Source organism: Peromyscus californicus, unplaced genomic scaffold, assembly GCF_007827085.1.
Source record: "Peromyscus californicus insignis strain IS unplaced genomic scaffold, ASM782708v3 Scaffold_10__1_contigs__length_136768540, whole genome shotgun sequence".
NCBI classification, from domain to species: Eukaryota; Metazoa; Chordata; class Mammalia; order Rodentia; family Cricetidae; genus Peromyscus; species Peromyscus californicus.
Window position 1 is genome coordinate 120,170,436 of NW_026294391.1, and position 14,142 is coordinate 120,184,577.

The 14,142-nt window shown below is 37.6% G+C and overlaps 1 pseudogene; it reads left to right on the forward strand.

The window, feature by feature from the left end:
• The first annotated feature begins 608 nt into the window (after positions 1-608).
• Positions 609-724, forward strand: LOC128118173 (uncharacterized; annotated as a pseudogene).
• The last annotated feature ends 13,418 nt before the right edge of the window (positions 725-14,142 follow it).

Below are 14,142 nucleotides of genomic sequence, written 5' to 3' on the forward strand. Positions count from 1 at the left end.
AACTATACTACTTAATGTCAAATAGCTAGTAGCAGCAGAGATTAAAATCCACAAAGTCATCTCTTTAGTCCATTCTTTTCACCTCTGTGTTCAGGAGATGCCAAGTTGTCTCATGTAATTCTTATGTTTTACTATTATTAAGATTTTTCATCAAGACATGTGTTAGTGAAAATTAGCTAGTACCCTTAATATCCTAGACTGTAGCAGCTTTTGTGAATATATGGTTGTTTAGCAGACCTCAAATCCTTCTGAGTCCTGATAACTTGACATTGTCCTAGATCCCAAAATGAAACATTTCCTAACCATGGGTTTACTGTGATCAAATTTATTTTTCCCTTTCTAAGCTGAAATTACATTTTCTGATCTCTATCCTTGGTGTTTTTCCATGTTCTTATACTATGTATGATGCTAAGTATGTTAGCTTACTCAACCATATAGCAAATTGAATGAGGAAAGCTGTGTATGCCAGTAATAGTGGTTGCTTATTGATCATTTACTATGTGCCAAGCCTGAGAAAAAAGTGCTCTGATATTGTTTCTTTATTTTTTCCTTCAGTCTATGAAGTGAGTTCTGTTATTGTTCCCATTTCATATGTAAAACAAAAATGACTTCTTGTGCCTTTGGGACCTTCTGGCTGTGGTAGTCTTTCTTCCTAGCTGTTGAAGAGCATGTCCTTGTTTATTGGCAATGCTATATTAGATTCTGTCTTGCACAAGTAACATTCTTCCCTATTAAGATGCTGTGAGATGTAGCTAGAGTTTTCCTGCCTGGCCCACAGTCAGGACAAATCTCTCTCACCTGCCAGTCCCACAGCCACTCAGACCCAACCAAGTAAACACAGAGACTTATATTGGTTACAAACTGTATGGCCGTGGCAGGCTTCTTGCTAACTGTTCTTACAGCTTAAATTAATCCATTCCCATTAATCTATACCTTGCCACATGGCTCGTGGCTTACCGGCATCTTCACCTGCTGTTTCTCATTGTGGCGGCTGGCAGTGTCTCTCTGACTCAGCCTTCCACTTCCCAGCTTTATTCTCCTCCTTGTCCCGCCTACACTTCCTGCCTAGCCAATGGCCAATCAATGTTTTATTTATTGACTAATCAGCAACACATTTGCCATACCCCACAGCAGTGAGATGCCAGTTATTGGACATACTTTTCTAAATTATTATTAAAATGTTTCTAGAAAAAAAGAGAAATGAAAAAAACTGAGGGCTCACATAAGCTTAGACCAACCCAAAGTTAGACTTTTAAGTATGTGGAAGAGTCAGGAGTTTTACTTTGGGCCATATCTGATCCAAAGTCTAGAGTATAGACTATGCTTTACATTGCCTTTACCATTTCCCTGGGATTTCTTCCTCTCAGTACTACATGCATAGTCAGTATTGATTCTGCAGAATATTCTTATTCTAAAGTTCTGTATCCAAGTCATTTTAATATGATACACCATCCTCTTATAATCGCACAAACTGTTTGGAATACAAGAGAACATTTGTTTTGCCTGTAACTGGCCATCCTGTACAATGGCTTTTCATAAGTGCCAACTTTTCTTAGACAAGTTATAGAAAGAGGGTGTGAGAGGATTTACATAGGCTAAAGGGATTAGGGCATATCACATATAATATTCTTGTGGGTTTGTTTAATGAGGAACTTGGGTCTTCTATTGGGATGGTCCTGAAAGAAAGGAAATGAAGTATTGTGACTAAAGTATAAGAAGCATCAGTTTAGCAGGTGAAGATATCTTTACAGCTTTTGACTACTTCATATCTTCACAATATTACTATATGTACTTTTTTCTTGTTTTTAAAAATAAATGATTGCTGTTCTGAAATTAATTCAGTTTATCTTGAAAGCAACTGAGATAATATTAGAGTGATGGATGTTGCTAAAATATCTATATAGAAGATTAACTAAACCAGATCTTAAAGCTCATTTGACTTTATTAATCTTTATAACCTAAGTGACACCCCCAATCAGGAGGATCTTCTGTGCCTCAGGGTCTGACTCTAATTGCCAGTTAATAAAAATGCCAGGGTATCCTTAATCAGCCAATTAACTGACCTAACAATTATAATAGGGAAGGAAGGTGGGAGGGGCGGAGACTGGGAACAGCAAGTCCATCAAGGTGCAGTGTAAAGTCTTTAAGGGGTTAACAGTAGACACTCTTTAAAGTGAAGTTTGTTCTACCTTGACTGCTTTCCCATTCCTTTTTCCTCTCTCCCTTCCCTGACATTTGGAATTGTTGGAATCCCTAATTGGCTGATTAGCAAATTTCAATAAAGAAAAAGAAGATAGAAAAGGAGGAGACAGAAGAGGAGGGAGAGTAGGGGGAGGGAGAGGGACAGGGAGAGAAAGAGGGTTGAGATGTAAAGATTTAAAGAAACCTGGTTATTTACTTTCTGAAAGGACATAAATGTAGAAATAGTTCTCTGTAGCTAAGAGTTTATATGAAATTAAAGCACCTTTTCCTCTTTGTACTGGAACAGTTAGTTTCCTAGTTTATGAAGCCCACAGCATTAGCGTACAAATTAAATTATGATATGAAAAGTCTGATATTAAAGATGCTAGCTAATTTTCACTAGAACTTGTCTTCATGAAAAAAATCTCAATAATAAAACAGAAGCTGTCTTTACTGAAAGCATACTTTTGACAGAGTCAGATTTTTCTTTGCTTGATGAAAATTGTAATATACTAAGAGTATTTAAAAAGTATGCATATAGGTAAGATTACTTCAGTTACTATTTACCATTTTTTAAATAGTATAAGAAGTTGATTATTTTAAAATAATCAAAATATTTTAAAAGCTTAGAATTTGGGCTGGAGGTCAACCTTAGTGGTAGACCAGTTGCCCAGCATGTTGGAGGCCTAGATTCAGTCCTCTCCATATTTACCACCAGAGAATGGGGTAGAATTCAGAGATAGAATAAAGTAATTGTCAAAAATTGTCTGTGTTCCAAAGAACTCTCAGTTGCTGGGATTTTCTTTTACAAATGCAAGCGTGTACACACACACACACACACACACACACACACACACACACGCACGCACACGCACGCACGCGCACGCACACGCACACACACAGAGAATGCTGTTAGAGAAGTTCAGGATTGATTTGTTTTACCAACCCAAATCTCAGAGTTCTAAGTTTTCTTTAGATATTATGAATTATGCAATGCTCTTGTACCCTTATTACTACTCATTTGGACCTTTGTCACAAGTCTATGGAATATCACCTACTTCTCCTTTCTTGATGAAAAGAAGAATCAGAAGCTTACATGGGAAAAGAGACTTGTCTAAGGTCAAATAGGCAATTTTCTGGCTGAGCTTGGAGCAGGTCTCTGGATTCCCAGTTTTGTGTTCCTTTCTTCCTTGCAGTCTTCCCACTATATAAATGACATCAAAGGCCAGAGGACAAATGCCAAGTACCATATTCTGTTAGAGACTGTTGGAATGCAAAATCTGTACACTCCAAGCCTGGTTGCATTCATTTTTAAATCATTCTTCATTGGCCAACTCAGAAGGCATATGTCTTAGTTTTATTTTTATGAGCCCCATCTTTCTTTCATGAATGTATTATTAATATGTCTTTTTTGTGATCTGAGAAGTTCTCAGGGGAATAATGGTGTCCTGAATTTGGAAATGGAAATGACTGTAGATCTATTGCTTTTAAATCTGATGGCTGCTCTTTTAGTTCTCCAAGATTCTGCTTCAAAGAATTGTTTCAAATTAGATCTATTGCTTTTATAAACACCTGAGCCCTAGCCAGTATATGCACCTTGGTTTTTGTTGGCCTCTTTTGGAAGGATTAGATATTTCCTTTTGCTCTCCTTTTTGCTTTGTTTTGTTTTCAATCCACATGCTTTAAAATTTATGTGTGTAGAAAATTGTTAGTTTTCTTACTAGGGACTGTTTTTCTTGAATGCAGAGGGTTCATCACAAATTGCTTGTAAATCAGGATCTGATTAGGAAGTAATATATTCATCTGTAACTCCTGCATAAAAGTTATTCAAGTATTGTGACAAAATAAGTGTTGTTTACTTTATACATTTTGTGCAAATTCTAAAGATTTCATCTAACTTCAAGGCTCTCATGGAATCTCAGGGATTGTGGCTTGCCCACTGAGAGTATAAAGGCTGACTAAATTAAGTTGATTTGCCTGTGAAAGAAATGCTTCCATTATTCATGTCAGAAGCCTGTCACATCAAATTGAGGGAGTGGAGAAAACCCTTTTTTATCAACATTTAGAACCAAGAAAAACCAACCATTGAGGGCCTGAATTTCAATTGGGGAAAAAGTCAAGCTGAAAGCAGAGTTCAAAAAGAGGGGGTGGGTGGGTATTTGTCTAATGTTGAAAATCAGCAGAGGAGATTGATTTAACTTTGGCTGAAACTTTTTTTATATAGACAGACAGAATGAAACTTCTTAAAGCAGCAAGTAGTACATACAATCTTGGTGTCTTTCATGTGTAAAGTTGTCAAAAGTAGTTAAGCTAATTCAAATTTAAATCTCCTTGAATTCCTATTCTTGGACTCTTAATTTGTTTATTTTAAAGGATTTAGGAATGCATTTCTTGGAGGTTACTTTTCAAACATTGATGAATGTATTTTGTTTTTCAGAGTTCAAGATTATAGGTTTTATTGTGGGATTACTCCTTGTATTAATAAGAGAAGCGAGAAGAGAGACAGGCTGCTCAAGTACCAGCTCCATGTTTGTATCAGGTATGCAAGCATTTGTCTCAGTGTGATCCATTGTATACAAGTACACACACACACACACACACACACACACACACACACACACACACCAAACTTCAAATACAAACCAGGTCATTAAGAGAATAACATGACTTGGAACAATAAAGGGAAGGCCATTCTCCAAGACAAAACATCCTCATACAGTGCTAGTTTATTTTAGGAATTTTTGTTTTGTTTTGTTTTGTTTTGTTTTTATGTTTTTGTTTGTTTGTTTGTTTGTTTTGCCAGGATGGTGAATTTTGGTAAATGTTTATTATTGGAAAGGCTATTATAACATTAGAAGTTTTATTTCATTGCAATTTTTGTAAGAAACTTAATGTTTACATTTTTGCAATGTTTGATTTATGTTAGCATAGATATTTTAAATGCTTATTTGCCTCATTGCAATCTCATACAATTTAATATAATCCATTTAACTAGATTTCTGTCATCATTGTCTAAGTGCAAGCCTTTGGCTTAATTTTTGAAAAAATCTTTGGGGCAAAACCATTACAAATATAGAATATAATTTTTTTAAATTTCTTAGATATATTTTTGCATATTTTTGTCTAAGGTTTGTTCAGAATAAATATTCCAAAAAATGTTAAAGAATAATTTAGGTTGCTTGAAGGAATGTCTGGTCCTTCTTTAAAAAATAAGAACTGAAATTCTGTTAAAGCATAGCAGCAGATATCTCCCATGGTGAGAGCTTCTGTAGCTCCTTCCCCTGCAATGAGGAACAGGGTATTTCCTCCATAATTGTGTATAGTGGAAAGAAAGGTTGGTTTGCACAAAACTAGCTGCTTCTCTGAGAGACTGCAGATACATGCAGGTTGTAGATGGTGGGGGCAAAGAAGGAAATAGAGAGACGATTGTACTGTGGAGGGCAGGGGAAGACAAGGATTAATGGTGAGCAGAATTGTATTTTGGTGAATGCTCCTAACAACAGAGCTATGGAGCAAGAGGGTGAAATAGGGGTGGGAGAAGGGAATGTGGAGGGCTGTGAATGGGTAAACTAGAGCACTATGTCAAGGCAGGGAGTGAATAGCAGCTAATTTATGTATATTTACAAAAGTATAAGCAAACAAAATAACAAAAACAACATACCAGTTTGACCAGTGCTATTTTTAGACCAGGAACCCACTAGAGGTCATTCCTTTTGTTTATTTCCCCCATCTCTATTTTCTGGCTGTTTGTATCCAACTATGAGAATATGGACTAATGTCTGGTGAAACAATTCAAATAGGTATACAACACAGCAGAGGGTAGCAATTGTGATTTCAAGGTTTTCATTTTCTTTCATATGAGATGTTATCATTTAGAGACATTTTGCAAGTTCTGGTAATATTATTTTGGAAAGAATGAAATTTGAATTATGTCCAATCATAAAATGAAGAATTTAGAGCTGAGAGAAAGTTTAGAAATTGAATAAAGATATCCAGCCTTACAAATGAGAAAATTGGCAGCAGAGAGTGGAAGATGGCTGTTCAGACTCAGCATTCGAACTCAATTTTTTTCTGATTTCCAGGCCAGTGAACGTAAGTTCACTGATTTATACAATCAACAGATGTAGTTCTGCTCACTTTATGTCAAACAATCCTAAAATGGATCATGCTAAATAGGAGGGAAGGGCCCCGCACCTTCAAATGTCAGAGACAGCTCTTTACAACCCCATGTATAATCATGATCAGTCATTTTCAACTTCTGTTAATTCACATTTCATATTTATTTCATGTGTGTATGTATAGTTATGTATATAATATATATGTGATACATAATCTGATGCATGTGCTTTTCTTCCATCCAGGATGAAAGGACAATGAGAATTGTTTGAGGGGAATGGCCACTAATTTTAATTTAAAATTTGTAAATTATTGCATATGAATTATGAAAGTACATATATGTCATATAAAAGAAGAAATCCTACAAAGAGCACGTGCAGTGGTAAGTGAATTTTCCAGTTTCTGTATTGTAATCTCACTCTTCTAAGTTCTCACTATGAACAGTTGATTTCAAACTTTAAGCATGAATGACTCACGTTTAACATTTATTGTAGATTGGATTCTACTTTTTATGGTACTCTTGTAACTCAGTAACATCTAGTGATTATATTTTAATGTGATTTTAAATAAATTTACCTTACCCTATTGAAGTATTTAGTAAAGGTAAATTGATTGCACTGATTTTGATAAAGGTGAATACCTTTTGTTTCTTGGTATTTAATAGCATTTCTCTGGGAACTGCTTACCATTTTCTGTTTATAAAATTATTTTAAAATCAAACATATATAAACTTTTTGTATTATATAGCTGTAACTATTTCTCATTAATATTACAAATATTTCTTGTCATTTTTCTTTCACTTTTGTTTCTAGTGCCTTTTAGTCCTATCTAAAACTTTAAAATTTTTTGTATATAAGCAGAATTGTTAGTTTTTTTCATTGTCATTTGATGGCCTGTAGCAAAGACAGGGCAGCCCAAGTTTAAACAGCAACAATAACAGTTACAAACTACTCAGGGATAAACAAGGGGAAATTGGAAAAAGCATGAGTTCTACTAGGAAATGTATAAAATTCTAGTGAAGGACATCAAAGATGAAATAAGTCTAGCATGGGTTACTCAATTTAGTAAAGATGTTAGTTCTATTTTAAAAATTACCTGTAAACTTACTAGAACACTACTCAAAATTCTATTTTTTCATCTTGTAGATAGAGATTTAGTAAATACTTAGATAAGAATAACAGTTGTTTCTTCCTGTCGACTATGTGCTGGGCACTGGGTAAGGAGTACACAATTGTAATCTTGAATTTCCTTAATCCTTGAGTATTTGTATTTGACACAGGTCTTGCTCTGCTCTGCAGTTTTGCCCTATTACTCTGGGCTGATGAGTGCCTCTGGCTTCAGATGCCTCAATGGTGGGGAGTGGAGCACTGTAGGTGACCCCACTGACTAACTCTTATAATGGTGTAATTATTATCCTAGGAAAATTTATCCCTAGCATCTGTAATTAGGCAATGAAATTTGACCCCCAAATGCCTGTGTATACAGTGGACTACAATCTACCTTGCTGTTCTAGGAAACTGGAACATAACTAAAAGCAACTGAGCCTCAGCCAATTACAGCAACCAGACTCTCAGCCAATCTCATACTGCAGTACCAACTTATGCCCAAATAAGGCAAACACCCAGCTGTACCAATCCAGTAGTTGTCTGTTCATGAATACAGCTCACTAAGTTTGAGTTGGGGCCCTTTGAAGTGTCTTTGCTCAGAATGTTATCTGCATTTAGAACTCTTTCTTTTCTCTTTTCTTTTTTTTCCCTTAGGATAGGGTGTTAATGGGGGAACAAACCCAGGTCTTTTGTGGTAGACAAGAATAGTACAAGGAATTTTTTTGGCTTAAATAGACGTTGTTAAATTTAAACAGTCTCTAGGACCCAGTTATACCACTCTTGGGCATATGCCCAAGGAATGCTCAATCTTACCACAAGGACACATGCTCAACTATGTTCACATCAGCATTATTCGTAATAGCAAGAACCTGGAAACAATCTAGATGCCCCTCAACTGAAGAATGGATAAAGAAAATATGGCACATATACACAATGGAGTACTTACTACTCAGCAGTAAAAAACAATGACATCATGAAATTTGCAGGCAAATGGATGGATCTAGAAAATATCATCTTGAGTGAGGTAACCCAGACTCAGAAGGACAAACATAGTATGTACTCACTCATAAGTGGATACTAGATGGGAGGGAAGGGATGGCCAGACTCAGACCCACAGCTCCAGAGAGGCTAGCTAACAGGAAAAGATCCTAGGAGGGACACATGGATGACCCTGTGAAGGAGAAGTAGATGAGATCTACATGAGTGGACTGGGAGTCGGGGGGTGGCAGAGGGCGAGGAGTGGGGGATGAGAACATAGGCAAATGAGAGGGTCAAGCTGGAACAGGGACAGAGTGGGAGGGCAGGGAGGAAGATACTGTGATAGATGAGGACATCATGGGAATAGGAAGAGGCAGGGTGCAGGTGAGGCTCTCAGGAATCCACAAGGTTGACCGCACCTTGGTCTGCTGGCAGTGGTCCAAAGGGTGCCTGGACCGGTCTACTCTGGTGACCAGCCTAGCAAATAACCTAGCTGTCATCATAGAACCTTTGTCCAGTGACAGATGGAGGCAGATACAGAGATCCACAGCCAGGCACCAGGCTGAGTTCTGGGAATCCAATTGATGAGAGAGGAGAGATACTGCAGGCGAGGGACGTCGAGATCATGATGGGAGGACGTGCAGAGATGACTGGCCACACTAGTGGAAGCCCATGAACTGTGGACTGGTGGCTGCAGAGCCCCATGGGACTGGACTAGGCCCTCTGGACACAGAAGATGGTTGTTTGGCTTGAACTGTTTGGGGGGCACCCAGGCAAGGGGATCGGGATCTGTCCATGGTGCATGGGCAGGCTTCTGGGAATCCGGTGCCTGTGGTGTGACACCTTGCACAGCCTTGGCACAGTGGGAAGGGGCTTGGACCTGCCTAGGCTCAGTGAGCTGGGCTCTGCTGACTCCCCATGGGAGACCTCGATTTGGGGGATGTGGGGATGCGGGTGGCTTGGGAAAGAGGGCTGGGGGGTGGGAGGAGGGAGGGAGGTCTGTGGATAGCATGAGGAGTGAGTAGAAAATTTCTTAATAAAGAAAAATAAAATAAAATAAAAAATTTAAACAGTCTCATTAAACACAAAAGCCAGCCTTATTTTTATAAATGGTGAGATTAAGACACAGAAAGAGTGACTTCCTAACTACACAAGACATTAGTGGAACAGTAACTCAAAACATTCCCCTGTCTTCTCCAGCATCCATGCTATTAATCTTCGTGCTTTGCAAATTTAAATGTAAAAAATTAAAACCATAAAAGTATCAGAAAAGTTATAGAAGAGTGGTTTGGGGGGTGCAGCTCAGTTGCTGAGTGTTTACCTAGTGTTCATGAAATCCCTATTTGATTCCCAGCACTGTATAAACTGGACACAGTGGCATGAGTCTGTAATATCAGCCCTAAGGAAGTAGAGACTTGGGAATCTTTTTTTTTTTTTTTTTTTTTGGTTTTTTGAGACAGGGTTTCTCTGTGTAGTTTTGGTGCCTGTTCTGGATCTCACTCTGTAGACCAGGCTGGCCTCGAACTCACAGAGATCCGCCTGGCTCTGCCTCCCGAGTGCTGGGATTAAAGGCGTGCGCCACCACCGCCCGGCTGGGAATCTTAATTGAGGAATTGCCTTCTTCAGTTTGACTTGTGAGCATGTCTGTGGGTATTTTTTGATTGCTAATTGATGTAAGAGGGCCCAGACCACTGTGAATGGCTCCCTCCTTAGATAGGTGGCCTTGGCTGTATAGGACAGGTATTTAAGAAAGCCAGAAAGCAGCATTCTTCCACGGGCTTTGCTTCAGTTCTTGCCTCCAGGTTCCTTGGGTTCCTGCTTCGGCTTCTGTTGATGATAGACTATAACCTGTAAGCCAAGTAAATCCCTTTCTCCCCATATTGCTTTTTGACCACTGCAAGGATAAGCAAACTAGAACAAGGCTTTACTAATATCTTATTTTGTGCTACAAATTTAATATATTTATTTTCCTTTATTTAAATTAATTTCTGCAGTATATATTATTTCAGCTTCACATTTGTTTTTGTAATTTAGCATTTTAAGCTAAATGTCCACTTATTTTGGGTGTTCTTTGGGTAATGACTAGAATTAAAACATTTAAATTTTATTTTTAATTAGTTTAGTCTGAGAGGTTTTGTTTCACAAGGATAATCAGTCATTTGCAATTATCCCCATTTTATCTCCTGGTTATTCCTCCCATCGCCATTGTTATTCTCTTTTTGCTCTTTCTTTCTTTTTTTGTTTTGTTTTGTTTTGAGACAGGGTTTCTGTGTGTAGTCTTGGCTGTCCTGGAAATAGCTCTGTAGACCAGGCTGGCCTCAATTCACACTTGTGGTGCTGAGTGTTAGGCCATGCTAGGAATCCTTCAGTCCTCTGCCACCGAGCTACATCCCAAATCTTACGTATTTATCTTTGAGACAAAGTCTATGGCCAGGCTGGTCTCAAATTCCCTGAATAGCTAAAGTTGTTATCCTGCCTCAACCTTCTAAGTTCTGGGATTACAGGTATGTGTTACTATGCTTAGTGAATGTGGTGCTGGTGATTGAACCCAGGGCTCACACATGCTAGGCAAGCACTCTACCAACTGAGCTTTATTTCCAGGTCTCTTGCCATAATTATTATATTTTCAGTTTCTCTCTTCTTTTGCCTCACTGTTATCGATAAATTATTTTGAAAAATGAGCTCTAGGTTATTATTACACTTTCTTTTTTAAAAAGATATTTTTATTTTATGTATATGAATATTTGCATGTATGTATGAATGTGTATCGTGTGTATGCCCGATGCCCATGGAGGCCAGTAGAGGAGGTCGTATCTTAGGAGGTCCTATCTCCTGAAACTCAGAGTTGCAGATGGCTATGAATCCCTATGTGTGAGTGCTGTGAACGGAACCCAGATTCTCTGCAAGAGCAACACTCTTATCCTCTGAGCCATCTCTCCAGCCACCTACTTTCTTACTATGATTTTTTCTTATTTCATGAAATATTTCTTGAGGCCAGTGAGATGGCCCAGTGGATAAGGCATTTGCTGTCAAGTACAATGACATGAGTTTGGTTTCCCAGAAGAACTGACTGATCAGTTGTCATCTGACCTCCATATGCACACTAGGGCACACATGCACTACCTCCCCACCCAAATAAATAAAACTATAAAAGAAAAAATTTTTTGAGAAATGTTTCTTGATTGAGGCAAATTTTCTTAACACATAATAACAAGTGTTTCTTGTTGAACTAAAGGTTTTCTGGTTTAATTGCTTATCATTCTTTTTGCTTTATCTTTACTCTTACATGTTTATTCAGATTTAATATCAGTTTGGTAGAATGTATCAGTGTATATTTTTAACGTATTGGCAAACATTTGGATAGTAAGTTTGCCAATTTTGCTTTATCTCTTCTGATATTTAAAAATAAATTACATATATAATGATATTTAATTTTATATGCATTGTTAACCAAATGGAAATTTTTTTGTACATGACTACAAAAATACCATTAAATTTTAGCTGTTAAGCATAATACTATCCTGAACATTCCTATACAACTTTTTGTGTGAACATGTGCTTTCAATTCTGTTGGATATATACGTAGGAATGGCATTTTGGGGTCATCTGGCAGTTCTGTGTTTAACCCTTTGGCATCTCGCCAGACTGTTGGCCAAAGTGACTGCTCTATTTCCCAGTCCCGCCAGTAGCGAGTGAGTGCTTCGACTTCTTAACATTCTGTGCCACACTTGCACTTGCTGCCTTTTTATTAAATCCATTCCAATGGCTGGGAAGTATCACTGTGGTTTTGATTTGTATTTTGTTGATGACTAATGGTGTTTAGCATCTTTTAGTTTGTTTTGTTTTGTAATGTTTTATTTTTGAGAAAGGTCTGACTTGGAATTCACTTTGAATCTGAGGCTGAACTTGAACTCATGATCTTCCTGATTGTGACCACAGGTATATCTTGAACATTTTTAATGTGTCTGTTGTTCATTTGTGTATCTTTTCTGGGGAAATGCTTACTTAGATTCTTTGTCAATTAAAAATTGTATCTCCATTACTGAGTTGTAATCATTCTTTTCTAGGTCAAATATCTGATTTGCAAATGTTTTTCACATTCTCTGGGTTTCTCTTTAGTTTTCTTACTGTTTTCTGTTTTGATCATATCCTTTAAAACATAGATGGTTTTTATTTTGGTGAAGTACAATTTATGTTTTCGTTTGTCATTTATCATATTGGTGTTCAGCTAAACAAGTTATTGCCTAATCCAAGACCATGAAGACTTGTACTTAGTTTTTCTTCGAAGAGTTTTATGGTTTGGGCTTTTATACTCAGAACTTTGACCAGTTTTGTGTTAATTTCTATAAATGCTGTCTGGAAGGGACTGCATTTTTTTGCATGTGGATATTCAGTTCTCACATCATCATTTATTGAAGAGATTTTGCTTTCACTTGAACTGCCTTGGAATCCTTGGAACTCAGTTAACCCAAAAGCCGCTTGACTAGACCTAGAGATGTTATGCACTGGTAGAACATTTGTGTAGCTAGAGTGTTCCTGCCTGGCCCACGGTCAGGACAAATCTCTCTTACCCGCCAGTCCCGCAGCCACTCAGACCCAACCAAGTAAACACACAGAGACTTATATTGCTTACAAACTGTATGGCCATGGCAGACTTCTTGTTATCTAGTTCTTATATCTTAAATTAACCCATTTCTATTGGTCTATAAGTTGCCACGTGGTTCGTGGCTTACTGGTACCTTACATCTCGCTTGTCATGGTGGCCGCTGGCAGCGTCTCTCTGCCTCAGCCTTCCACTTCCCAGAATTCTCTTCTCTGCTTGTCCTGCCTATACTTCCTGCCTGGCTACTGGCCAATCAGCATTTTATTTATACAGAGTGATATCCACAGCACATTTGTCTCATGTGCACAAGGTTCTGTGTTTCATCTCGAATATTCTTTTACAAAATGTCATTTGACTATAGATGGAATGGTTTAATTTTGGACTCAGTCAGTTCCATTGATCTATATGCTTGTCCTATGCCAGCATCAATCATGTGCTAATAGCTACTTTGGTTTTCTGAAATTAGGAAGTGTGGCTCCACCAACTTCTTTCCTCTTCAAGATGGTTTGTTGTGGTTGTACTGGATTCGTTGCATTTCCATACTAATTTTAGGGCCAGTTTGCAATTTTTGGAAAAAGCCACCTGGAACTTGATGGAGATTGTATTGAATCTATAGATCACTATAGGGGAATATGGATATTTTAAGAATATTAGATCTTATCTAGGTGTAATGGTGCATGCCTTTGATCCCAGCACTGGGGAGGCAGAAGCAAGTAAATCTCTTTATAGCTTGGCCTACAAAGAGACTTCTAGGACAGCCAGGGCTACATAGAGAGACCCTGTCTCAAAAATGGATCTTTTTATTTATTTAAGTCTCTGTTGTTAAAATATATTAAAAATTAACAACATTTTATAGATTTCAATCTATAGCTCTTATATAGCTTTTGTTGAACGTATTTTTAATTTTTTACTCTTTTGGTATAATTATTGTAAATGGAATTTTCTTAATTTTATTGCTAGGTTGTTCACTGAACTTGCATAGAAATTCAGTTTTGGGGTTTGGTGTCACCTGGGATGGAATCCAGCATCTTGTACATGCTAGACAAGCAGTCAACCACTGAGCTACATCACCAACCCCAAAAGACTTTTATTATTGATCTATTTCTTGTAAGATTTCTAAACTCCCTCATTGGCTCCAGTAGTTTTTTGATGGATTTT